At 37.1% G+C, this 25,637-nt stretch overlaps 1 protein-coding gene and 1 pseudogene across 1 annotated transcript in view; both read left to right on the forward strand.

The window, feature by feature from the left end:
* HPSE2 (heparanase 2 (inactive)) overlaps positions 1 to 25,637 on the forward strand; it is a 657,615-nt gene that overhangs the window by 107,003 nt on the left and 524,975 nt on the right. The gene's annotated exons all lie outside the window — the stretch shown is intronic.
* On the forward strand, positions 3,446 to 4,306 carry LOC118551280 (large ribosomal subunit protein eL6 pseudogene; annotated as a pseudogene).

Genomic DNA, 25,637 nt, shown 5'->3' on the forward strand with positions numbered 1-25,637 from the left:
GGCAGGAAGTATTTTTTCAATGTATTTTTTAGTTGGATTTTTCTCATACAATTTCTCTAAGCTTTCATTTTTAGAATATCTGTGTGGGATTCTATCTTGCTGTATATTTTAATATATATTGAAATCTGTGAAGTATTTGTGGTTTACTATATTACTCTTCTTTTTGCCTCATATGTATGTCCCCACAACTTGACTGTAAGTTTTTTAAGGCCAGGACCATATCTGTAGCACCAGCTCCTGGCTTGGTACCTTTGGCTAAGAATGGTCCCTTTAGTGAAAAGTCTTGTGAAGAGTGCTATGCCCAAACTTACAAGTTATAAACTACTCTTCTTGCTTATCTTTTCGTATCCAGCTTTTTTTGCCTTTTCAAAATGACATAGGAGTTTGTTGTTCCCAGCAAATAGTCTGCCGACATAGAGATGCTAATTTGTTTGAGTGGACATGTTGGTGTTTTCATTTAAAAAAAAGTGGGGTGGGGGGAGAAAGAGAAAAGAAATGTACTGCTCTCTATATTAATCTTTATCATCACCACGGTGAAGCACTGGTAGATACTTGAAAATGTTTATGATCATCAAGACACTACCCTTGATGCCAACAAGAATGAAGAAGATCCATAAAAAGAATAGGTAAAGGAGAAAATTTTAAGTATAAAAGCAGGAAAGGAATTTATTTTAGATACACATTTATTTACACCTTTCGACATCTGTGATCCTGAGAATGAAAAGTTTACCACAGTTCCTCATGGTATAATGGAACACTTCAATTTTGAAAAACTACTCTGAGTAAGACATCATGTGAGACTCTTGCTGCAGCCATTGTGTAGTTCTGGAATTGAACCTTGAATAATGGCATTTATTGGTATTAAATAGGGATTGGCAACCTGTGGCCCATGGGCCAAATCCAGCCTGCTGACTGTTTTTTTTTTTTGCATGATTTGAGACCAAAGAATGGTTTTTACATTTTTAAGTAGTTTTAAAAAATCACAATAATATTATTTCATGACATGCAAGAAGTATTTGAAATCCAAATTTCACTATTCATAAGTTGGAACAAAGCCATATTCATTCATTACATATTGTCTATGTTTGTTTTTATGCTACAGTGGCAGAGTTGAGTACTTGTGACATAACCCTCATGGCCCACAAAACCTAAAATAGTTGCTAAGTTGCTCTCTGGCCCTTCACAGAGAAAGTTTGCTTTATACTTCTGGCATAAAACAAGATAGGAGAGAAAAAAAAAAGTCAATTAGGGGAAGATATGAGGATAGAGGATAGAGGCAGAATTCCTTTCCTGCTACTTTTTATTCCTTCCCTCACCCTCCTATTCCACAGTAAGCTATCTCTCCTTTTCTTGCATGCACCCTCTCCATATTCACAGACAGATATATATTGTGAAAAAATAAAACCAAAGCCTTTCATTTTTATGAGTTTGGTTTATGGTTTCTTTTAATTTTTAAAATTATATTTTCCCTTATTGTTTTAAATCTGAAGTTTGGACCATCTGGGAACAAAAACTGGGGACCTCAATCTGTAGGCTCTCCATTTGGCAACAGCTAAAAGTAGTGCTAAGACCAGTCAAGAGGAGTGAGACTGAAAATGAAGCTTTGTTGGCCTGTCTTGGGAAATTTGGACCAGATCCGACAGTTGGAGCACCATTTTTGACCATTGTTCGGGAATCATGTTTTGTTCCACTGTACAGAAAACCTTTAGGGGTTAAACTCCTACCATTCAATTTTTTTTTTTTTTGTGGGGGAACAACAACACAAAACTAGGGGCTCAATGTGGAGGGGAAGCTGAAACTGATTCAAACAAGATTTCATTAACTAATTTGGGGAGCATTTGGAGCTGTTCTGTGCTATACAATTACTTCTTTTCTCATCTCCATTGGCACTCTGAGAATCATATCACCTGGGGAAAGCAGATTTAAAAAATTCCAGATGGTGTGTGCGATGCTCCAGCTGCGGAGAATCTCTCCCAGTCAGGCAATCTGCCTTTCTGCCGGAACCCTCTAAAACTGTGCTGCCCATTTGTCATGCTTCTCCAATTGCAGCCTTCTGGATAGCTTCTCTTTGCCTTGTCTGACTCTTCCTTTCCAGTTTTTATCATCCCCCTCCATGAGCTAATGTAGTAACATCTCTTCATTGGTTATAAATCCATAGAAGAACCCGATATAAAATATGGTTTTGTGAAGGATAATTGGAAAACATCTGTTTTTTTACCCTTAAGATTCAGTGTTCACTTGTCTCATATGACGACGTGACTGTTTGTGCATGTGTGAAAAAGAAAAGAAACAGGAGGAGGGGAGGGAAAGGCTAGCTTGAGGGTGAGCAAGAAAGAATTCATGCATGTGTTTTTGTAGCCAGCTGGACAAAATAAGTTCATCTCCATGTCAGCTTGATTAGAATCCTGGGTTAATGTTGAGAAAGGTCAGTCTCACTGACTTGAATGACCTTGATGGGGCTACCAAAGGAGTGATTGCTTTTAGGTTGGTCCTGGTTATTGTTCTGATGATAAGTTTTGTCTGGAGTTATTCCTACCTTATGGTGACAAGGCTTGAAAGCTTATTGACAACTTTTGGTCTTCAGAGCATTCAGGTGGGCTTTCCTTGGAGGTTGAACACTGTGGGGAGGTGAAGGGAAGAAGCAGATAACATGACACTCCATTCTTGTTCTTGTTGTGTCTTTTCATACTGGATATGCCTTTCCTAATCTGTAGAATATTAAGTGAGTAAACTTTGGAACCTTTCATTTTAGCTGTTACAGTCTATAATTGGATTCATGTAAGGTGTATGGGTCATTGAGTTTTATTTTACTTGGTACTTGATACTTTTTGAAATCTAGATGGAAAATTACATAATTCAGTAGGAACTAAAATTTTTTTTTATAGTGTCACTTGAAAAATTGAATAAAATTTATTTATCATAAAATGCAAAGATCCAAAGTGTACAATTTGATTGCTTTTGATAAAAGTATGCACCTGTGTAACCATCACCTTAAACAGAATCTAGAACATTTCTATCATCCAGAGTGTCCCCTACTGTCCCTTTCCAGTTCAGCTACATCTTAGAAGGCAACTACATTCTGATTTCATAGATTATTTTGCCTGTTCTTGAACTTCATAGATACCGTTTTGTGTCTAGATTTTTAAGCTTAGTGTAATGTTTCCAATACTCATCTTTGTTTTTTAAAAAATTTTATTTATTTATTTATTTATTTATTTAGAGAGAGCGTGAGCGTAGAGAGGGGTAGAGGGACAGAGAATCTCAAGCAGACTCCACACTGAGTGTGGAGCCCAGCACAGGGCTCAATCCCATGACCCTGAGATCATGACCTGAGCCGAAACTTGACTGAGCCACCCAGGTGCCCCCCAAATAGTCATCTTTGTTGTGTGTATCAGTAGTTCATTTAAAATTTTTTTTGACTCTTCCCCATCTTCCAAGATGGCAGATGAAAGCTGAGAATCCAGATAGTAAGGGGAAAAAACCTAAAGCCAAGAAGGCTGATGGTGGAGGCAAGGTTAAGAAGGGTAATCTGAAGGCTGAAACGCCAAAGAAGAAGCACCACTGCAGCTGAAACTCTGACCTAGTCAGAGGAATTGACAGATACTCTCAATCAGCTATGTATTACAAAAAGGCCATGTACGAGAGGAAGAATTCAGCAGCTAAATCCAGGGTTGAAAGGAAAAAGAAGAAGGTTCTTGATACTGTTACAAAACCAGTTGGTGGTGACAGGAATGGTGATATCTGAGTGGTTGAGCTTCACAAATTGCCTAGGTATTATCTTACTGAAGATGTGACTCAAAAGCTATTGAGCCACGGGAAAAACCTTTCATTCAGCATGTGAGAAAACTGCAAGCTAGCATCACTCCTGGAACCATTTTGATTGTCCTCACTGGGCACCATAGAAGCAAGAGGGTGGTTTTCCTGAAGCAACTGAGCAGTGGCTTGCTACTTGTGAATGGATCTCTGGCCCTCAGTCAAGTTCCTCTGCATAGAACATACCAGAAATTTGTTATTGCCAATCCATCAAAATTTATATCAGTAGTGCAAAAATCCCAAAACATCTCACTTATGCTTACTTCAAGAAGAAGAAGCTGTATAAACTTTTGAGACTTTTGACACAGAGAAGGGGAAATATGAGATTACAGAACAGTACAAGGTTGATCAGAAAGCTATGGACTCACAAATTCTGCCAAAAATCAAAGCTCTTCCTCAGCTTTAGAGTTACCTCTGCTCTGTGTTTTCTCTCAGAAATGGAGTTTATCCTCACAAATTGGTGTTCCAAGTTTCTTGCAAAGAACTTAATTAAGATAACTGATCCAGTTCAAAAAATAAATAATAAATAAATAAAATTTAAAAAATTCTGAGTTTTCCATTGTATGACTATCCCACAATCTGTTTATGCTTTCTGCTGTTAGGGAACTGCTAACTTTTTACTCAGTTTTATGAAACTCTACTCTGCTTTATAGAGCAGAAAGTTTTAATCACAGTAAGTCCAGTTTATCAAAATTTTCTTTTATGTTTAATGTTCTTGGTGTTATATCTAAGAAATCCTTGTCAACTCTCAAGCCCACAAAAATTTTCTTTCATCTTTTCTTCTAGACATTTTATAGTTTTGCTTTTACACTGAGGTCTGTGATCCATTTCACATTATTAATTGTGTTAGGAGGAGATTAATATGCATTTTTTCCATATGTTTATCCATTTATCCTAGCAGCATTTGGTGAAAACACTGTCTTTTCCCATTAATTAATAACAGTTGAGGATTTGGGCTATTTGTCTGTAAGTTTCTTTTTTTGTAATGTCCTTGTCAGATTTTGGTATCAGGATTGAGCTGGCTTATAAAATAAAGTGGGAACATTCTTTTTTATTTTCTGAAAGTGTTTATGTAGCATTAATATTAAGTCTCCTTAAAGGTTGATAGAACTTTCCAGTGAACTCAGATGGGTGTGGAGTTCTATTTATGCAAAATTTTTATTATAGTTTCTTTGATACATATAGGGGCTATTCAGATTTTGTATTTCTTCATAAATTTTTGTCTTTTTAAAAAAAGAGTTGCCCATTTTATTTAAGTTGTTGGATTTATTGCCATAGAGTTGTTCATAATATTACATTATTATCCTTTTAATGTCTTTGGGATCTGTAGTGATTCTTCTCTCTTATTCCTGATACTGTTAATTTGTGATTTTCCTGTTTTTTTCTTAATTTTTATTGAGAGGTGTTCATTAATTTTATTAATCCTTTAAAAGAAAAAATGTTGGCTTTGTTAATTTTCTCTATTTGCTGATTTCTACTCTAATCTTTATTATTCCTTTCTTATGACTTACTTTGGACTTAATTTGCTCTTCTTTCTCTAGCTTCTTAAAGTGAAAAGTTAGATAATTGATATTAAATCTTGCTATTTTCTCTAATGTGTGAATTTAAAACTAAATTCCTCCTTTAAGCATTGTTTGTTCTGTGTTCCACGAATTTTGGTAAGTTACTATTTTTTAGTTTGAAGTATTTCCTAATTTCTCTTGTGATTTTTCCTTGACCATGGGCTATTTAGAAAAGATTTAATTTCCAGATACTAGGAGATTTTCTAGATATCTCATTATTTTTGATTTGTAATTTAATTTAATTTCCACAGATCTGTGGAAAGTTCAGGATGTTTCTCAAGCTCGTCTAGCTTGTCAGGAATTAACTTTCAAACTCCATTTCTCTTCTGGATCTTATTAAAACTTGGTTTCATACTTTGTTAGGGTGCATCTAGAGTAGGTCTTATAGTAAAGCTTGGCCATTACTCCTATGGTGTAGCCTTCTGCTGTTTCAACTGAATGCCAGCTATGTTATCAAAGTATTAACAGGATCTCTCCACTCTGAAAGGGCCAGGAACTATGCTTTTTTTCTCTAGCAGTGCTTGTTCTCTAATATCTCTATTTCCCTCTCAACTCTGTCTTAACTGCTATCTGGTAAACTCTCATAGTCTCACTCTGAACATGTATAGCCTTGTCCTCAGTTAAGGATTTTATACAGGACCTCCCACAGGGCTCCTGGGGACTTCTCTGCACAGCCACCTTTTCTCTGTTACCTTGCATCATAGATTACAGCTACTTCAGCCAACCCAGACTCTGATTTCTGCCTCCTCGGATCAGCGGGATCACCTCAACCAGCTCAGGCTCTAGGTCTCTGCATTACAGTTGGAAAATTATATCCAGTTAGAGAGCTGGGTGATCCTGGGCTCACTCACCTCATGAGTTTTCTTTCTCTCAAGAGTTGTAGTACTGTGCTCTCTGTTGTTCTCCACCTTAAAAAGTTGTCTCAAATGGTTTGTTCAGATTTATAGTTTATTTCAGGAGGGCTGATTTGGTACCAGCTACTTCAACATAGTTGGAAGTTGAATTCTAAGTCTGCCATTTTGCTATTTGCTTTCTATTTGTCCTGCCTCTTTTTCCCCCATCCTATTTTTCTCCTTTCCTGTTTACTTTTGGGTTAATACAATTTTTAATGTTTTAATTATTTTAATGACTTTTAGCTATAACTTCTGTATTATTTTTGAGTAGTTGTACTAAAGATTACAGTATTGATCATTAAGTTATCATATTCTACTTAGAATTAATGTAGTACTGGGACACCTGGGTGGTTCAGTCATTTAAGTGTCTGCCTTCGGCTCAGGTCATGATTCCAGGGTCCTGGGATTGAGTCCCGCATTGGGCTCCTTGCTCAGTGGGGAGCCTGCTTCTCCCTCTGCCTGCTGCTCCCCCTGCTTGTGCTCCTGCTTGTTCTCTCCCTCTATCTCTGACAAATAAATAAATAAAACCTTTTAAAAAAAGAATTAATGTAGCACTAATTGCAATAAAACTTGTATAACACCGTAATTCCACTTAGACCCCCATCCTTTGTGATAGTTTTATATATTTTATATCTATGTATATTATAATCCCCAAAATATTATATTTTTTTCATTAAATAATAATATGTTTTTTTATTGTGACAAAAACATACAAAATTTATCATCTTAATTATTTTTAAGTGTATAGTTCAGTAGTGTTAAGTATATACAGTCAGTTGTTTTTTTCAAGAAATGAAGATGCAAAATATCATGTTAAGATTATCCACATATTTACCATGTCCAGTCCCCCCCCTTTTTTGGGGGGGCAGAGGGAAAGGGAGAGAGAGAGAACCTTAAGCAGAGTCAACACCCATTGCGGAGTCTGACATGATGCTCCATCTCAGAACCCTGAGATCATGACCTGAGCCAAAATCAAGAGTCAGATGCTTAATTGACTGAGCCATCCATGTGCCCCTCCAGTCTCCTTTATTTTTCCTTGTGTGTGTGAAGTTCCATCTGATGTCATTTCTCTTCAGCCAAAGAACTTTCCAAGTTTGTGACTTTTGGGGGGATGGCTCCAATCTTTTGTTAAGCCCATCTGTTGAATTTTTTATTTCAGATACTGCAGTTTTCATTTTAGAGTTTTCATTTGGTTCTTTTGCATAGTTCCTATTTTTCTGCTTAGATGTTCCATCTTCCCATCCATTACAATCATCTTTTCCTTTAGACCTTGATTATATTTGCAATAGCAGCTTTAAGGTACTTGTCTGCAAACAGTATGGAGGCTCCTCAAAAAATTAAAAATAGAATTACCATATGATCAAGTAATTCCACTACTGGGTATTTACCCAAAGAAGATGAAAATGCTAATTTGAAAAGATATATGCACCCCTATGTTTATTTTATTGCAGCATTATTTATAATAGCCAAGGTATGGAAGCTACCCAGGTGTCCATCAATAGATGAATGGATAAAGAAGATGTATCCATATATATATATATATATATATATATATATATATATATATATAAAATATATATAATGGAATATTACTCAGCCATAAAAAAGAATGAAATCTTGTCATTTGCAATAAAAGGGAGGGTATAATGCTAAATGAAGTAAGTCAGTCAGAGTAAGAAATACCATATGATTTCACTCATATGTGGAATTTAAGAAACAAACCAAACAAAGAAAAAGAGTGACAAGCAAAAAAATGGATACCTGGGTGGGTCAGTTGTTTAAGTGTTTGCCTTCAGCTTAGTTCATGATTTCAGGGTCCTGGGATCGAGCCCCACATTGGGCTCCCTGCTCAGCAGGGAGTATGCTTCTTCCTCTCCCTCTGCCCCTTCCCCCCACTCATGCTCTCTCTCTCTCAAATAAATAAATAAAATCTTTAAAAAAATTGGACTCTTTTTTTTTTTTTTAAAGATTTTTTATTTATTTATTTGACAGAGAGAGACACAGTGAGAGAAGGAACACAAGCAAGGGGGAGTGGGAGAGGGAGAAGCAGGCTTCCCGTGGAGCAGGGAGCCCGATGTGGGACTCGATCCCAGGACCCTGGGACCATGACCTGAGCCGAAGGCAGTTGCTTAACGACTGAGCCACCCAGGCGCTCCTGGACTCTTAAATATAGAGAACAAACTGGTGGTTGCCAGAGGGGAGGTGGGTGGGGGAATAGGTGAAATAGGTGAAGGGGATTAAGAGTACCCTTATCCTAATGTGCACTGAGTAATGTACAGAATTGTTGAATCACTATATTGTATACCTGAAACTAATATAACATTATGTGTGAATTATACTGGAATTAAAAAAATAAATAAAATTTTAAAAGTACTTATCTGCTAATTCCAACATCTGAATTATTTTGGGGTTTCTATAACTACTTTTCTTTTGACTATGGGTCACATTTTTCTATTTCCACGTCTAGTATGTTTTTAATTGTATTTGGACATTATGTTTGATACTGTAGAGAATCTGGATTTTTTCCTCTTCCTCTGAAGAGTGCTTTTTTTTTTTTTAATTCAAGCAGATAGTTCAATATTTGGTTGGTCACCTTGAACTAATGTAGGCTTCATTTTACACTTTGATAGAGCAGATCTGTTTTAGTTTTTCTTTTAGTCTTAGGGTGAGACATAGTCTTTACTCCTTGGCATTACTCCTTTCTGCAGTTTTACTAGAGAGTCCAGATGTTTATCAAGCCTCTTTAACTTGGCATAATTCAAACTCAAAACACTCTCTCCCTGCATTGGGCAGCAGCTGAAATCTTTACTCAGCCTTTTTAGCTTTCCAGCTGTTGCCTTCCAACAGACATTTTGGAGTGTCACAGTTCTGTGGTCAGTTTATACTTAGATTTTGTACCTAGATTGTAATTTTCATTTTAGAATTTATTCAGAGTTTTGAGAGCTCCCCTTCTGTGGCTTTTTCCTCTCTTGGATTTCCTATCTCAATTTCCAGACTCTTTGCCAGCCCTAACTTTGTGCCCTGAGTGTTTCTGCACTATTCAGCACAGACTAGGCAATGCCCTAAATAGATTATTGGGTAAATTATTGTATGTGGCTCTTTTATTTTCTGTCTGTGGACTGAATCAGTGTTGCATGAATAATAAGAAGAATGTTTCATTAAAAAAAAAAGTTGTGCCAATAGACACTTTGTCATGTTGGCAACCCTACACGGCTCTTCTGTGACTTGCCTGGGAAATGATTGGCAAGGCTAGAATGGCACACTGTATTTCAGTAGTGCCAAATCAGGATCTTTTACTACAGATCACTGAGCAACCTCTATCACCATGTTGTTGTTGTTGTTGTTGTTTTAACAGGATTCCCATGAAGAGTATGTACATTTACCCTTTATGTTTGGTTGTAGTAAATGGGGAATGATAATTTTCTTGATGAGCTGTCCAGATATGTGGCTTTGTGAAACCTCATGTACTTGTGAAATAGAATTTATATGTCTTCTTTCTCACTTGTACTATTCATAGGAAAGGGTTTCTGGTATGTTAGCCCAACATATCCTGTTTCTTTTTTCTGATTATAGCATTTCTTTTACCATCCCACTTCTTTGGAGAACCCTAATATCATTTATGTGGGACATGCAATCTTCATATTTGTGCTCTTTTTCTGTCTTTCTGATCCACACCCCATCTTTCTCACTTCAGGGGTAGAAATGTGGTGCCAAATTACCGCAGTGATTAGTTCAAGTATAGGCCAGGATATGAATAAGACCAAATAAAATTTTCCTCAGGATATTTTTCTTCAGCTTAGACCATGAGCTTCTAAGGCAAGATCCATGTTTTGCTCACCATTGCACCCTCTGTACCAAGCACAGACCTGGAAAAATGTGAATGAATGTTGAATAGAATGAGTGGCCCTTGGCAGAATCATGCAATGATTGTGACTTTGGTTTTCCCATTGGATTCTTCTGTTTTAACCTGATACCATCCTCTATGAAGTACGAGTCAGAAGTTGGCAAAGCTATTCATGAAATGGAGCTCACCAATATATCGTTGGGGCATGACTGAGAGAGAAGAAAATCCCAGAGAAAGTATGTTTGAGAATAGACCCTCATTTCCCCAGAGCAATGTAATTTTTATCTTTGAAACAGGGGCATGCACATGTTTCCTTCAAGTCTTTGTCCCCCACTCTGCTCCCAGGACATCGAAGGACTCAGGAAGTTCTTTCACTAGAAATACCTATTTCAGGGGCGCCTGGGTGGCTCAGTCGTTAAGCGTCTGCTTTCGGCTCAGGTCATGATCCCAGGGTCCTGGGATCGAGCCCCGCATCGGGCTCCCTGCTCTGCCAGGAGCCTGCTTCTCCCTCTCCCACTCCGCCTGCTTGTGTTCCCTCTCTAGCTGTCTCTCTCTCTCTCTGTCAAATAAATAAAATAATCTTTAAAAAAAAAAAAAAGAAATACCTATTTCAAGTATATCAGTTCTCTACCTTGAACTTTGGAGAAGTACCATTAACATCATTGGAATAACATTTGTGAATTAGGAGACCTGTAAGATGTCACAGACTGGTTAGGGGGAGAATGATTTAGGAAGTGGGAACAATGGCACCTGGTTAAGATGTATTTACTTTTACAGCCATCTCCATTTTCCTGTTCTTCTTTCTGCTATTCTCAGGTAATCTGTGATCTCAGAGTTATAGCTCTCATGGTAGGGATTTTTGGAGAAACACTATTATTATACTATGGGTTAGATAAGAATAGCCTTTTTGGAAAATCTGGAAATTTAATTACCATACGTATCATTGTTTCATCATGGAATTGTTATTAAGTTCTGAACATTCAGCCTATATATGGATATTTATAAAGCAACTGCTTGTAAGTTGGAGTGGTTCATTGTCAACAAATTTAGACTCAACAAATAGGTAAGTGCCCTAAGTAGCCACTATGTTAGGGGCTTTCATATATGTTATCTGGCATAATCATAAAATCCTGTGTGCATGTGGGGGGTTATTATTCATCTGTATTTTATAGAGAGGAATTTCATCAACAATTAGAATTAAAAATAAACGTGACTTCTGACTTCTGGTCTGGCATGTAAGGAGCTTGGACATCTCCACTCCATTGTAACAAAAAACAAAAAAAGCTGAAGAAATGGAAAAATCAGTTCTTCTTAGATTCATCAGAAAAGTGAGGTCACAAGGCAAACCATTGCCCTTATGCTTTATTCCCTATGGATCCACTAATCTGGAATACAATCAAGTCTAACTTAAAGAAATCTGACATCCAAAAAATGAGTAGCAATGTGAAAGCTGCTCTGTCAGAAGACACCTAAAGCAAACCTTTTAACAAATACCAGAACACTAAATAACTTAATTATCTTATTCACCATCAAAATTTCAGTGATTCTAGGAAAATATAATTCAAGATCCATTAATATTCTTGTCCCTGAGTAAGACTTAGAGCCCTCTCTCTTAGAAATGCCTTGCCAGCCTCCCAATGGAATAAAAAGCTCTCATCACCTTCTGTTTTCTATTCTACTTTAAATCCTCCATCACAGATTTTTTTAAGGGTCAATTTGACATTCATTATCTCAAGTCAGACTCTGCTAGTGCTCTTTATGAATCTTCAAAGCACAATTCTGGAAGAGAGGCTACTAATTCAAATTTGAAAAATGTACTCCATGGATGATCTCAGAAGTGTTTGGCAACAACTGCATTATTAGACTGAAATAATCATGAAGCTGAGAAACAGCTTATTTTATATATGGCTGGGTAGAAAGTGAAGTAGTTTTACATATTCTAACATTGGTTGGTGTCCTGACCTTTCTAAATATTCAACTTGTAAAGACCTTTGAGAAGCCTACGACTTGCTCTCTCCCTCTCTTCAAGAATGATAGATTTTACTTGAATTTTTACAAATGGAGTCACAACTACCTATAATTCCAAAGGAGCAGTTGTCTTATCAGGTATAGAACATGAGAAAATAGTTTCTAGAGAGCTCTGGAAACTTTTAAGATCTTAAAATTTGTGGAGAAAATGAAATTTTATTTATTTGTTTTTAAATGAAGAATCTACATTATGATAGTGTAGATCTGTTTGGAAGCGGCTCTTCCCAATTTTCAGTTAGCATGCTGCTGCACGTATTTGCTTAATTCCTCACAGAAACGTGTCATCAAATAGGAAATTATAAAATTACCATTTAAAAATAAATAGGCAGTTGGCATTTTCAGGAGAATCGTTTCCATGAAATTCTAAATTTTATGAACTAATGCTAAGCATTTTCAAACCAGTTGTTTCAAGGATTTGAAGAAATTTTACTACTATTAATTCTTGACCAGATGACCAGTGATAGAAGGTTAAATAGTTTCAAAATTTGTGTTTTGGATCATCAGCGATTAAATACAATGGACTCTGTTCTGGAAAATGAGAAGTAGAGCTAGGATAAAGAGTTCTCAGAGTTTGTGTTCTGGAAAGCTCTCATCAGAAATGATAAGGAGAATATAGAATGCTATCAACAAGGATGTGGGGCATATAACCTCCAAATGCCAACTGTAGGATTCTGCCTCATTCCTGACTATATGGATTACCAAGTTATTTCTGGTCAACTAGCCTTTTGAGAGTGAGTGAAGATATTTAAAGGAAGAGCCAAATATTCCAGGAACTAGAGTTCTCAGCCTCTTCCTTATAGTTGCTTCAAAATATGATGGTTGAGTAGAGGCCCTGGCCTGTGGACTCTTGGAATTATATGGAGATTGAGTCACACCTTTTACATTCCAGTGTATGGAATTAGAGCAGCATGTTAAATTAGAAGTTTCTACTAAGGCATCTATAAACAATAGGTGTTACATACTAAAGCAGAGTACCAGACCAAGGTGCAGAAGGATATACCTAGAAACTGGCCACATAATCTTAAAGACTCCTCATCTATAAAGAGTGTATTAAATTATGTATTGTTAGATATTTGAGGAGGATTTTTAAAAAGATTTTTATTTATTTGAGAGAGAGGGGGGTGTGCAGAGGGAGAGAATCTCAGGCAGACTCCTGCTGAGTGCAGAGCCTGACACAGGGCTCAATCTCATGACCCATGAGATCATGACCTGAGCTGAAATCATGAGTTGGATGGTTAACTGACTGAGCCACCCACGTGCCGCTTGAGGAGGATTTTTAAAGGAATAGTGGGTCAGATGTGGGATCATACCTACAAGGGCAGTAGGGGGATGGCTTAGATCCAGTTCAATAGTTCACAGACAGGCAAACAGGCCTCAGCAAGATGGACCCTACTGTTTCCTTGGAGGCCAAGGAAGAAATAAATGATTGCCAGAATAGAGTGCAGTACTCCAAGTTGAGGGAAATGAATGTGACAGACTGCCAGCATTGGGTGTGTGTGTGGTGCTTTGAAATATCTGTGAAGGCACTCTCACCTTCAGAGAGCATGAAGCCAAATTATAACAGTACTATTTAAATAAGAGTTTTATTGCTTTCCTTTTTCCTTACCCTTCTATGAACCTTTTAGCAGGAGGTAGATATAATTTTGAATGAAGTATAAAGGTTTGATAACCTGAGATTAGACATTTTGTGACCTTTGAGACTTATGGTTGAATTTTAAAGTGACTATAGAATACTTGTTACCCGAGAGTGAGAATTAAAAAACCGTGGAACTGCCCAAGTGTCCATTCAGGGACATAGGAAATGCTTCCCCCACAAAATGTATTTTAAAGGGATGTTGGAGACAAAAGTAATTCTGCTATCTGATAATCGCCCATGAGTCTGCTTGTTCAGTGTGTAGGTTTTATAAAGGTTTTTTCAAAGTTTGGAAATTATGGCAATCAATTTAGAAGAGAAAAGCATGACTAGTTTAGAATCAGACTAGTCTCAAATCTTGGCTCTGCCATTTTTTAGTTATGTGACTTTGGATAACTTACTTAACTTCTTTAGAATCAGTTTCCTTATCTGTAAAATAAGGATAATAGTAGTAAATACCGCAAAATGTTGTTAAGATTAGATGGGATAATGCAAGTAGAATGCATACCTTGGTGCCTAGCTCAAAATGTTAGCTATATAACAAATTTAGACTTTGAAGAGGTTAAATGGTGGGAACTTGTACTAGATATGTCTCCTGAGGCAAGGGAAACAAAAGCAAAAATAAATTATTGTGACTTCATCAAAATAAAAAGCTCTACATGGTGAAAGAAACAAATCAACAAAACTTAAAGGCACACTACAGAATGGGAGAAGATATTTGCAAATGACATATCATAAAACTCAACACCCCAGAGGGGAGGAGCAAGATGGCAGAGGAGTAGGGGACCTAAATTTCATCTGGTCCCAGGAATTCAGCTAGATGGTTATCAAACCATTCAGAACACCTACAAACTCAAGAGGAGATCAAAGAAAAGAATAGCAGCAATTCTATGAACAAAAAAGTGAACACTTTCTGGAAGGTAGGACATGCGGAGAAGTGAATCCGAGGCGATATTCGGGAAGATAGACCACGGGGGGTGGGAGCCTCCATCAGCTGCTACTGGCAAGCGATAGAGCAGTGGAACACAAAATCGGAACTTTTAGGAGTCTGCTCTGCTGAGGGACGTCGCTCCAGTGACTAAGCGGGGGGAGGGGGGGTGGAACACTCGCTAGGATAGTATGGTCTCAGGACCCTCAGGGTCACAGAAAGACTGGCGGTGCCTGAGTGCGGCAGAGCTCCCAATCGGAACAGGGAAGCCGGCTTCAGAGATGGAGCCGAGGAGTGGGCTCTCAGCTTGGGGTTGCCATAAACCATGATCCACGGCACAGTCGGGCCACTGCTCTTCCAGCAGGGACCCAACAAGCGGCAAATCCGGGGAGACTCCCCTTCTTCCCCTGAGAGGAGTGGCACGGGAGCCCGCTGCAGGAATCTGCTGGGTTTGGAGACTCCAAATGTGGTCGTGTGCCAGAGATAGAAACACTTAGTCACAGGCCGGGTGAGCACAGAGTGCGGCTGGAGACCAGGGAGACAGGAGTGATTGACTGCTTTTCTCTGAGGGCGCACTGAGGAGTGGGGCCCTGAGCCCTCGGCTCCTCTGGGGCCAGAGATTGGGAGGCCACCATTTTCATTCTCGTTCTCCAAAGCTGTATGGAAAGCTTTCAGGGAACAAAAGCTACCGAGAGCAACCCCCCCTCCCCCGGGGCAGATTACTTAGCCTGGCCTCTGGCAAGGGTGGGGCAATTCCACCTCAGGCAAAGACATTTGAGAATCACTGCAACAGGCCCCTCCCCCAGAAGATCAGCAAGAACAGCCAGCCAAGACCAAGTTTACTGATCAGTGAGAATGGCAAAACCCCAGAGCTAGGGGAATATAGCACATAGAATTCATGGCTTTTTTCCCCCATGATTCTTTTTTAAATTTTCTTTATTTTTTTCTTTTTCTGTTTTTTTTTTATTTGAATTTTTCTTCTTCCCTTTTTCAACTAACATCTTATCTTATCAATTCTTTTAAAATTCTTTTAAAAATCTTTTTTAATTTTAATTTTTACAGTCATATTTTATCCCTTCATTGTATTTAACCTTATTTTTTGTATATATATGTTTTTCTTTCTTTAAAATTTTGGGATACAGTTTCTTCTGACAGACCAAAATATACCCTAAATCTAGTGTATGACATTGTCCTAGTCTCCTGCCTGATCACATTCTCTCTTTTTTTAATTTTTTTTCATTCTTTTTTCAACCAACTTCTTATCTTACCAATTCCTTTTGTAAAATCTTTTTTAATTTTTGTCTTTACAGTCTTATTTCATCCCTTCATTGTATTTACCCTTATTTTTGTACATACATAAGTTTTTCATTCTTTAAAATTGTGGGAGGCAATTTCTTCTAACAGACCAAAATACACCCAAAATCTAGGGTGTGGCTCTGTTCTATTCACGAGCCTGATCATACTCCCCCCCCCCCTTTTTTTTAAATTTCCCTTTCTTCTCCCCCTGGTTTTGGGTATCATCTGATTTGTTTAGTGTATATTTTTCTGAGGTTATTGTTAACCTGTTAACATTTTGTTCTCTCATTCATCTGTTCTTCTCTGGACAAAACGACAAGACAGAAAAACTCACCTCAAAAAAAAAAAGAACAAGAGGCAGTACCAACTGCCAGGGACCTAATCAATACAGACATTAGAAGATGTTGGAACTAGAGTTCAGAATGACGATTATAAAGATACTAGTTGGGCTTGAACAAAGCATAGAAGATACTAGAGAATCCCTTTCTGGAGAAATAAAAGAACTAAAATCTAACCAAGTTGAAATCAAAAGGGCTATTAATGAGGTGCAATAAAAAATTGGAGGCTCTAACTGCTAGGATAAATGAGGCAGAAGAGAGAATTAGTGATATAGAAGACCAAATGATGGAGAATAAAGAAGCTGAGAAAAAGAGAGATAAACAACTACTGGATCACGAGGGGAGAATTTGAGAGATAAGTGGTACCATAAAGTGAAACAACATTAGAATAATTGGGATCCCAGAAGAAGAAAGAGAGAGAGGGGCAGAAGGCATATTGGAGCAAATTATACCAGAGAACTTCCCTAATTTGGGGAAGGAAACAGGCATCAAAATCCAGGAGGCACAGAGAACCCCTCTCAAAATCAATAAAAATAGGTCAACACCCTGACATCTAATAGTAAAATTCACAAGTCTCAGAGACAAAGAGAAAATCCTGAAAGCAGCTTGGGACAAGAGATCTGTAACCTATGATGGTAGAAACATTAGATTGGCAGCAGACCTATCCACAGAGTCCTGGCAAGCCAGAAAGGGCTGGCATGATATATTCAGAGCACTAAATGAGAAAAATATGCAGCCAAGAATACTATATCCAGCTAGACTGTCATTGAAAATAGAAGGAGAGATAAAAAGCTTCCAGGACAAACAAAAAATAAAGAATTTGCGAACACCAAACCAGCCCTACAAGAAATATTGAAAGGGGTCCTGTAAGCAAAGAAAGAGCCTAAAAGTAACATAGACCAGAAAGGAACACAGACAATATACAGTAACAGTCACAATACAATGGCACTAAATTCCTATCTTTCAATAGTTACCCTGAATGTAAATGGGCTAAATGCCCCAATCAAAAGACACAGGCTATCAGACTGTATAAAAAAACAAGACCCATTGATATGCTGTCTGCAAGATACTCATTTTAGATGCAAAGATACCTCCAGATTGAAAGTGAGGGGGTGGAAAACCATTTACCATGCTAATGGACATCAAAAGAAAGCTGGGGTGGCAATCCTTATATCAGACAAATTAGATTTTAAACCAAAGACTGTAATAAGAGATGAGGAAGGACACTACATCATACTTAAAGGGTATATCCAACAAGAAGACCTAACAATTGTAAATATCTATGCCCCTAACATGGGAGCAGCCAATTATATAAGCCAATTAATAACAAAAACAAAGAAACACATCAACAATAATACAATAATAGTAGGGGACTTTAACACCCCCCTCACTGAGATGGACAGATCATCTAAGCAAAAGATCAACAAGGAAATAAAGACTTTAAATGACACACTGGACCAGATGGACTTCACAGATAAATTCAGAACATTCCATCCCAAAGCAACAGAATGCACATTCTTCTCTAGTGCACATGGAACATTCTCCAGAATAGATCACATCCTGGGTCACAAATCAGGTCTCAACCGGTACAAAAAGATTGGGATCATTCCCTGCATATTTTTGGACCACAATGCTTTGAAACTAGAAGTCAATCACAAGAGGAAAGTCGGAAAGAACTCCAATACATGGAGGCTAAAGAGCATCCTACTAAAGAACAAATAGGTCAACCAGGAAATTAAAGAAGAATTAAAAAAATTCATGGAAACCAATGAAAATGAAAACACAACTGTTCAAAATTTTTGGGATACAGCAAAGGCGGTCCTAAGAGGAAAGTATGTAGCAATACAAGCCTTTCTCAAGAAACAAGAAAGGTCTCAAATACATAACCTAACCCTACACCTAAAGTAGCTGGAGAAAGAACAGCAAATAAAGCCTAAACCCAGCAGGAGAAGAGAAATCATAAAGATCAGAGCAGAAATCAATGAAATAGAAACCAAAAGAACAGTAGAACAGATCAACGAAACTAGGAGGTGGTTCTTTGAAAGAATTAACAGGATTGATAAACCCCTGGCCAGACTTATCAAAAAGAAAAGAGAAATGACCCAAATCAACAAAATCATGAATGAAAGAGGGGGGATCACAACCAACACCAAAGAAATACAAGCAATTATAAGAACATATTATAAGCAACTCTATGCCAGCAAATTAGATAATCTGGAAGAAATGGATGCATTCCTAGAGATGTATAAACTACCAAAACTGAACCAAGAAGAAATAGAAAACCTGAACAGACCTATCACCACTAAGGAAATTGAAGCAGTAGTCAAAAATCTCCCAACAAACAAGAGCCCAGGGCCAGATGGCTTCCCAGGGGAATTCTACCAAACATTTCAAGAAGAATTAATACCTATTCTTCTGAAACTGTTCCAAAAAATTGAAATGGGAGAAAAACTGCCAAACTCATTTTATGAGGTCAGCATTACCTTGATCCCAAAACCAAAGACCCCATCAAAAAGGAGAACTACAGACCAATATCCCTGATGAACATGGATGCAAAAATTCTCACCAAAATACTAGTCAGTAGTATCCAACAGTACATTAAAAGGATTATTCACCACGACCAAGTGGGATTTATTTCTGGGTTGCAATGTTGGTTCAACATCTGCAAATCAATCAGTGTGATACAATACATTAATAAAAGAAAGAACAAGAACCATATGATCCTCTCAATAGATGCAGAAAAAGCATTTGACAAAGTACAGCATCCTTTCTTGATTAAAACTCTTCAGAGTATAGGGATAGAGGGTACATACCTCAATATCATAAAAGCCATCTATGAAAAACCCACAGCAAATATCATACTCAATTGGGAAAAACTGAGAGCTTTTCCCCTAAGGTCAGGAACGCAGCAGGGATGTCCACTATCACCACTGCTATTGAACATAGTACTAGAAATCCTAGCCTCAGCAGTCAGACAACAAAAAGAAATAAAAGGCATCTGAATCAGCAAAGAAGAAGTCAAACTCTCACTCTTTACAGATGATATGAGACTTTATGTGGAAAACCCAAAAGACTCCCCCCTCCCCCCTCCCCCACCGCCGCCAAAACTGCTAGAACTCATACAGGAATTCAGTAAAGTGGCAGGATATAAAATCAATGCACAGAAATCAGTTGCATTTTTATACACCACCACCAGGACAGAAGAAAGAGAAATTAAGGAGTCGATCCCCTTTATAATTGCACCCCAAACCATAGGATACCTAGGAATAAACCTAACCAAAGAGGCAAAGAATCTGAACCCAGAAAACTATAGAATACTCATGAAAGAAATTGAGGAAGACACAAAGAAATGGATAAAGGTTTCATGCTCATGGATTGGAAAAACAAATATTGTGAAAATGTCTATGCTACCTAGAGCAATCTACACATTTAATGCAATCCCCATCAAAATACCATCAACTTTTTTCAAAGAAATGGAACAAATAATCCTAAAATTTGTGTGGAACCAGAAAAGACCCCAAATAGTCAGAGGAATGTTGAAAAAGAAAAGCAAAGCTGGTGGCATCACAATTCCAGACTTCAAGCTCTATTGCAAAGCTGCAATCATCAAGAAAGTATGGTACTGGCACAAAAACAGACACATAGATCAATGGAATAGAATAGAGAGCCCAAAAATGGACTCTGAACTCTATGGTCAACTAATCTTCAGCAAAGCAGGAAAGAATGTTCAATGGAAAGAAGACAGTCTCTTCAACAAATGGTGTTGGGAAAATTGGACAGCCACATGCAGAAGAATGAAACTGGACCATTTCCTTACACCACACACAAAAATAGACTCAAAATGGTTGAAAGACCTAAATGTGAGACAGGAATCCATCAAAATCCTTGAGGAGAACACAGGCAGCAATCTCTTCGACCTCAGCCACAGCAACCTCTTCCTAGAAACCTCGCCAAAGGCAAGGGAAGCAAGGGCAAAAATGAACTATTGGGACTTCATCAAGATAAAAAGCTTTTGCACAGCAAAGGAAACAGTCAACAAAACCAAAAGACACTGAGAATGGGAGAAGATATTCGCAAATGACATATCAGATAAAGGGCTAGTGTCCAAAATCTATAAAGAATTTATCAAACTCAACACCCAAAGAACAACTAATCCAATCAAGAAATGAGCAGAAGACATGAACAGACATTTCTGCAAAGAAGACATCCAAATGGCCAACAGACACATGAAGAAGTCCTCAACATCACTCGGCATCAGAGAAATACAAATCAAAATCTCAATGAGATACCACCTCACACCAGTCAGAATGGCTAAAATTAACAAGTCAGGAAATGACAGATGTTGGCAAGGATGTGGAGAAAGGGGAACCCTTCCACACTGTTGGTGGGAATGCAAGCTAGTGCAGCCACTCTGGAAAACAGTACGGAGATTCCTCAAAAAGTTGAAAATAGAGCTACCCTATGACCCAGCAATTGCACTACTGGGTATTTACCCCAAAGATACAAATGTAGTGATCCACAGGGGCATGTGCACCCCAGTGTTTATAGTAGCAATGTCCACAATAGCCAAACTATGGAAAGAGTCTAGATGTCTATCAACAGATGAATGGATAAAGAAGATGTGGTGTATATATATACAATGGAATATTATGCAGCCATAAAAAAATTGAAATCTTGCCATTTGCAACGATGTGGATGGAACTAGAGGGTATTATGCTAAGTGAAATAAGTCAATTAGAGAAAGATAAGTATCATATAATCTCACTGATATGAGGATTTTGAGAAACAAGACAGAGGATCATAGGGGAAGGGAGGGAAAAATGAAACAAGACAAAACCAGAGAGGGAGACAAACCGTAAGAGACTCTTAATCTCAGGAAACAAACTGAGGGTTGCTGGAGTGGAGGGGGGTGGGAGGGATGGGGTTGCTGGGTGATGGACATTGGGGAGGGTATGTACTATGGTGAGCACTGTGAATTGTGTAAGACTGATGAATCACAGACCTGTATCCCTGAAACAAATAATAGATTATATGTTAATAAAAAAATTTAAAAAACAAAGAAAAAAAAAGTCAACACCCCAAAACCAAATAATCCAATTAAAAATGGGCAGAAGACATGAATAGACAGTTCCCCAAAGAATAAATACAGATGGCTAACAAACACATGAAAGGATGCTCAACATCCTTCGTCATCAGGGAAATGCAAATCAAAGCTACAATGAGATATCACCTCATACCAGTCAGAATGGCTAAAATTAACAATACAGGAAATAGCAGGTGTTAGTGAGCATGTGGAGAAAGGAGAACCCTCTTACACTGTTGCTGGGAATGCAAACTGGCTTAGCCACTCTGGAAAACAGTATGGAGGTTCTTCAAAAAGTTAAAAATAGAACTACCCTATGACCTAGGAATCACACTACTAGGTGTTTACCCAAAGAACAGAAAAATACTAATTTGAAGGGATACATGCACCCTGATAGTTATAGCAGCATTATCAATAATAACCAAATTATGGAAGGAGCCCAAATGTCCATTAACTGGTGAATGGCTAAAGATGATGTGGTGTATATATACAATGGAATATTACTCAGCCATCAAAAGAATGAAATCTTGCCATTTGCAATGATGTGGATGAAGCTAGAGAGTATTATGCTAAAAGAAATAAGTCAGTCAGGGAAAGACAAATACCATTTAATTTAATTCATATGTGGAATTTAAGAAACAAAACAAATGATCATAGGGGGAGTAAAAGAAAGAGGCAAATAGGTGATGGGGATTAAGGAGTAGTGTACTTGTGATGAGTACTGGGTGTTGTATGTAAGTGTTGAATCACTAAATTGTACACCTGAAACTAATATTACACTATGTTAACTAACTGGAATTTAAGTAAAACCTTAAAAAAAAGAAAAAATAGAATAGCAAAAAAAATTTTTATTTTGCAGTAAGGGAATTTATTCATATAGATTTTAAAGTAATAGCCAATTGTGAGCTAGATTGGTTTTTCATATTTTTGCTGCTGAAAACACTGTCAAAATATTTTTAATATAAATTATCAATAATTATTATTTGTATTATTTAAAAATTTGCCACTACAAACCATGCTAGAATAAAAATGCATGTATATCCTCATTTACTGAGAGTAGATTTATTTCTGTGGAGTAGTTTTCTCAAAGTGGGATGTCTAGGTCAAAGGTATATGTATTTTAAAATTTCATAAAGTCAAGTGTATTAAGATATAATTTACATGCAGTAGAAATGATTTTAACAAATGATTATAAAATATAGTTATGGAGCCACCACCACCATCAAGATAGAGATTTCTATCATTCTGAAAAGTTCTCTTATGCCCCTTTTTAGTCAGTCTCCCTACCCCAGTCTTTAGTTGCCTCTCATTTGATAATCTGTTCCTAAAGTTTTCTCTTTCCAGAATGTCATATGAATGGAAATGGCTTCTTTCACTTAGCATAATGCTTTTTGAGTTTCATCGATTTGTTGAATGTATCAGCATTTCATTCCTTTTTATTGCTGAATAGTATTCTGTTACATGAATGTTCCACAATTTGTTTATCCGTTCATCTATTGAGGCACATTTTGTTTCTAGTATTTCTAGTTTTTTGCAGTTATGAGTAAAATCACTATAAATATTTGTTCTCCGATCTTTGTATGGACATATGCTTTCATTTCTGTTGTGTGGATACCTAGGAGGAGTAGAACTGCTTGAGCATTTAAGTGTATGTTTGACTTTTTAAGAAATTACCAAATTTTTCCAAAGTGACCACCATTTCACATTTTCACCAGCAATGTATGAGAGTTCCAGTTTCTCCTCATCATTGCCAACACTTCGTATTGTCAGTCTCTAATTATTGACATTTTAGTGGGTGTAAAGTGGAATGTATGTATGTATGTATGTATGTATGTATATATACCACATCTTCTTTATTTATCTAGTGATGGACACTTGGGTTGCTCTATATCTAGGCTATTGTAAATAATGCTACAATAAACATAGGGCTACATATGTCTTTCGGAATTAGTGTTTTTGTTTTCTTGGAGTAAATACCCAGTAGTGAAATTACTGGATCATATGGTATTTCTTTTTTCTTTCTTTCTTTTTTTTTTTTATGAGAGGCTTTTATTTGGGACAATAGGGGTCTGATGAAGAAAAAAATCAGAAAAAAAAAGGAAGATGATAAAGAGGATGAGTAGAAGAGGAAACTATCTGCTTCATAGCAAATTCAGCTTTTAATAAGAATGCTATTGCTAGTTTCTTCCTCACAATGCTGATGACATCACCAAGCCTCTGGCATTTGCATGCAAGTTCCCTAGAGTCTTAAATCTTAGTCTAAAATAAATCATAACTGTTAATTGTTTGGCAAGGTTCATCTCAATTAGGTCTTTGCACAGATTTCTACATTTACATTTTCCCAACTTGCTAATATGCATGTGTATTTTAAAATGCACAAACTAAGTATGAAGCTACAAATAAACTGTTTTAAACAAAGATTCTGCAAGGTGCATATGTGTGCTCTATTTATTTTCATTTGATTATCAACTACTAAATTTTTTGAGGAACCTCCATACTGTTTTTCATAGTGGCCACACCAATTTGCATTCCTACCAGCAGTGCATGATTTTCTCCACATCTTTGTCAACAGTTGTTGTTTCTTGTGTTTTTGATTTTAGCCATTTTGACAGGTGTAAGGTCTCACTGTGGTTTTGATTAGCATTTCCCTGATGATTAGAGCTGTTGAACATCCTTTCATCTGTCAGTAGTAGGTCATCTGTATGTCTTCTTTGGACACATGTCTATTCAGGTCCTCTGCCCATTTTTAATTGGATTGTGTGGGTTTTTTTTTTTTTTATGTTTTGAGTTGTATAAGTTCTTTATGTATTTTGGATATTAACCCCTTATTGGATATATCATTTGCAAATATCTTCTCCCATTTGGTAGGTTGCCTTTTTGTTTTGTTGATGGCGTCCTTTGCTTTGCAAAAGCTTTTTATTTTGGTGTAGTTCCAATAATTTAATTTTGCTTTTGTTTCCCTTACCTAAGGAGACATGTCTAGAAAAATTTTGGGAAGGCCAATGTCAAAGAAATTACCGCCTAGGAGTTTTATGGTTTAAGGTCTCACATATAGGTCTTTAATCCATTTTCAGTTTGTTTTTGTGAATGAACACATAAGAAAGTGGTTTCATTTCATTCTTTGCATGGAGGTGTCCAGGTTTCCCAACCATTTGTTGAAGAGACTGTTTTTTCCTCATTGTATATTCTTGCCTCCTTTGTCACAGATTAATTGATCATATGTGTGCATTTATTTTTGGGCTCTCTATTCTGTTCTGTTGATCTATGTATCTCTTTTTGTGCCAGTACCATACTGTTTTGATTATTATAAAAGCTGGGCATTTTAGATAATATATTGTAGCAACTCTGGACTGAATTATTTCCCAGTTTGCTTTTTTCATTGTTTTTAGTAATTTGCTTGTACTTACACAGAGGAGTGTGTCTTCTCTGTGGTGTTCAGCTATTGATATCTCTGCTTAGTTTTTTGTTCTTATTTTTATTTTAAAAATTTTAGTTTCCAAGGGGTTGCCTTGTACCTGTATAAGTTAGTGGTCACTAGTAGATTCAGAAGATATTGTGCCCAAGTTCCCTCAAGCCCCTAAGATTTTCACCTTTTATTGATGAATTTGTATGTGGAAGAGTATATTCAAATCCAGACAGTTCACATGTCTGCCTTCACTTTCTGCCTGGCTCTTTCTGGTATCCTCTGTGCATGCCTGTTGCCAGGGATTTGTGATGAGCTTATGTAATTCTATGCTTTGTTCATTTCCAGGCTTGCTCTGTTCAGTTTCTGCATAGTCTGTTACTTGCACCTGCTGAAACTGCTTTTTGGGGAGAGTATTTGCTGATGGCTTTACCAGCTATTGCTGAAAGCCTCACTTGTTTTCATATTTTAAGATTCTTGATCCATATTATGAATTTGTTTCATTCTTCTGTCAGTCTGTAGGTATATGTCTGCAAGGTATTTCTGAAGGTGGATAATGGAGTGAATTATTGTATGAGCCCATGAATATATGAGAATATCTTTTTGTTTTCTTTACATACAAATGATAACTTGGCTTATAAAAAGTTGTGGTCGCAATCATTTCCCCTTAATTAATTCTGTAATACATGGTTGTTTCGCATTTGGTGTAGAATAGAAATATGACTTTTGTTCCTTCACATAAAACTTTTTCTTGCTTGAATGATTTTAAAGATTTGTCTTTATTGTTTCAATTTCAAACTAGAATATATCTAGGTA

The sequence above is a fragment of the Halichoerus grypus genome, chromosome 7, assembly GCF_964656455.1.
Source record: "Halichoerus grypus chromosome 7, mHalGry1.hap1.1, whole genome shotgun sequence".
Lineage (NCBI taxonomy): Eukaryota > Metazoa > Chordata > Mammalia > Carnivora > Phocidae > Halichoerus > Halichoerus grypus.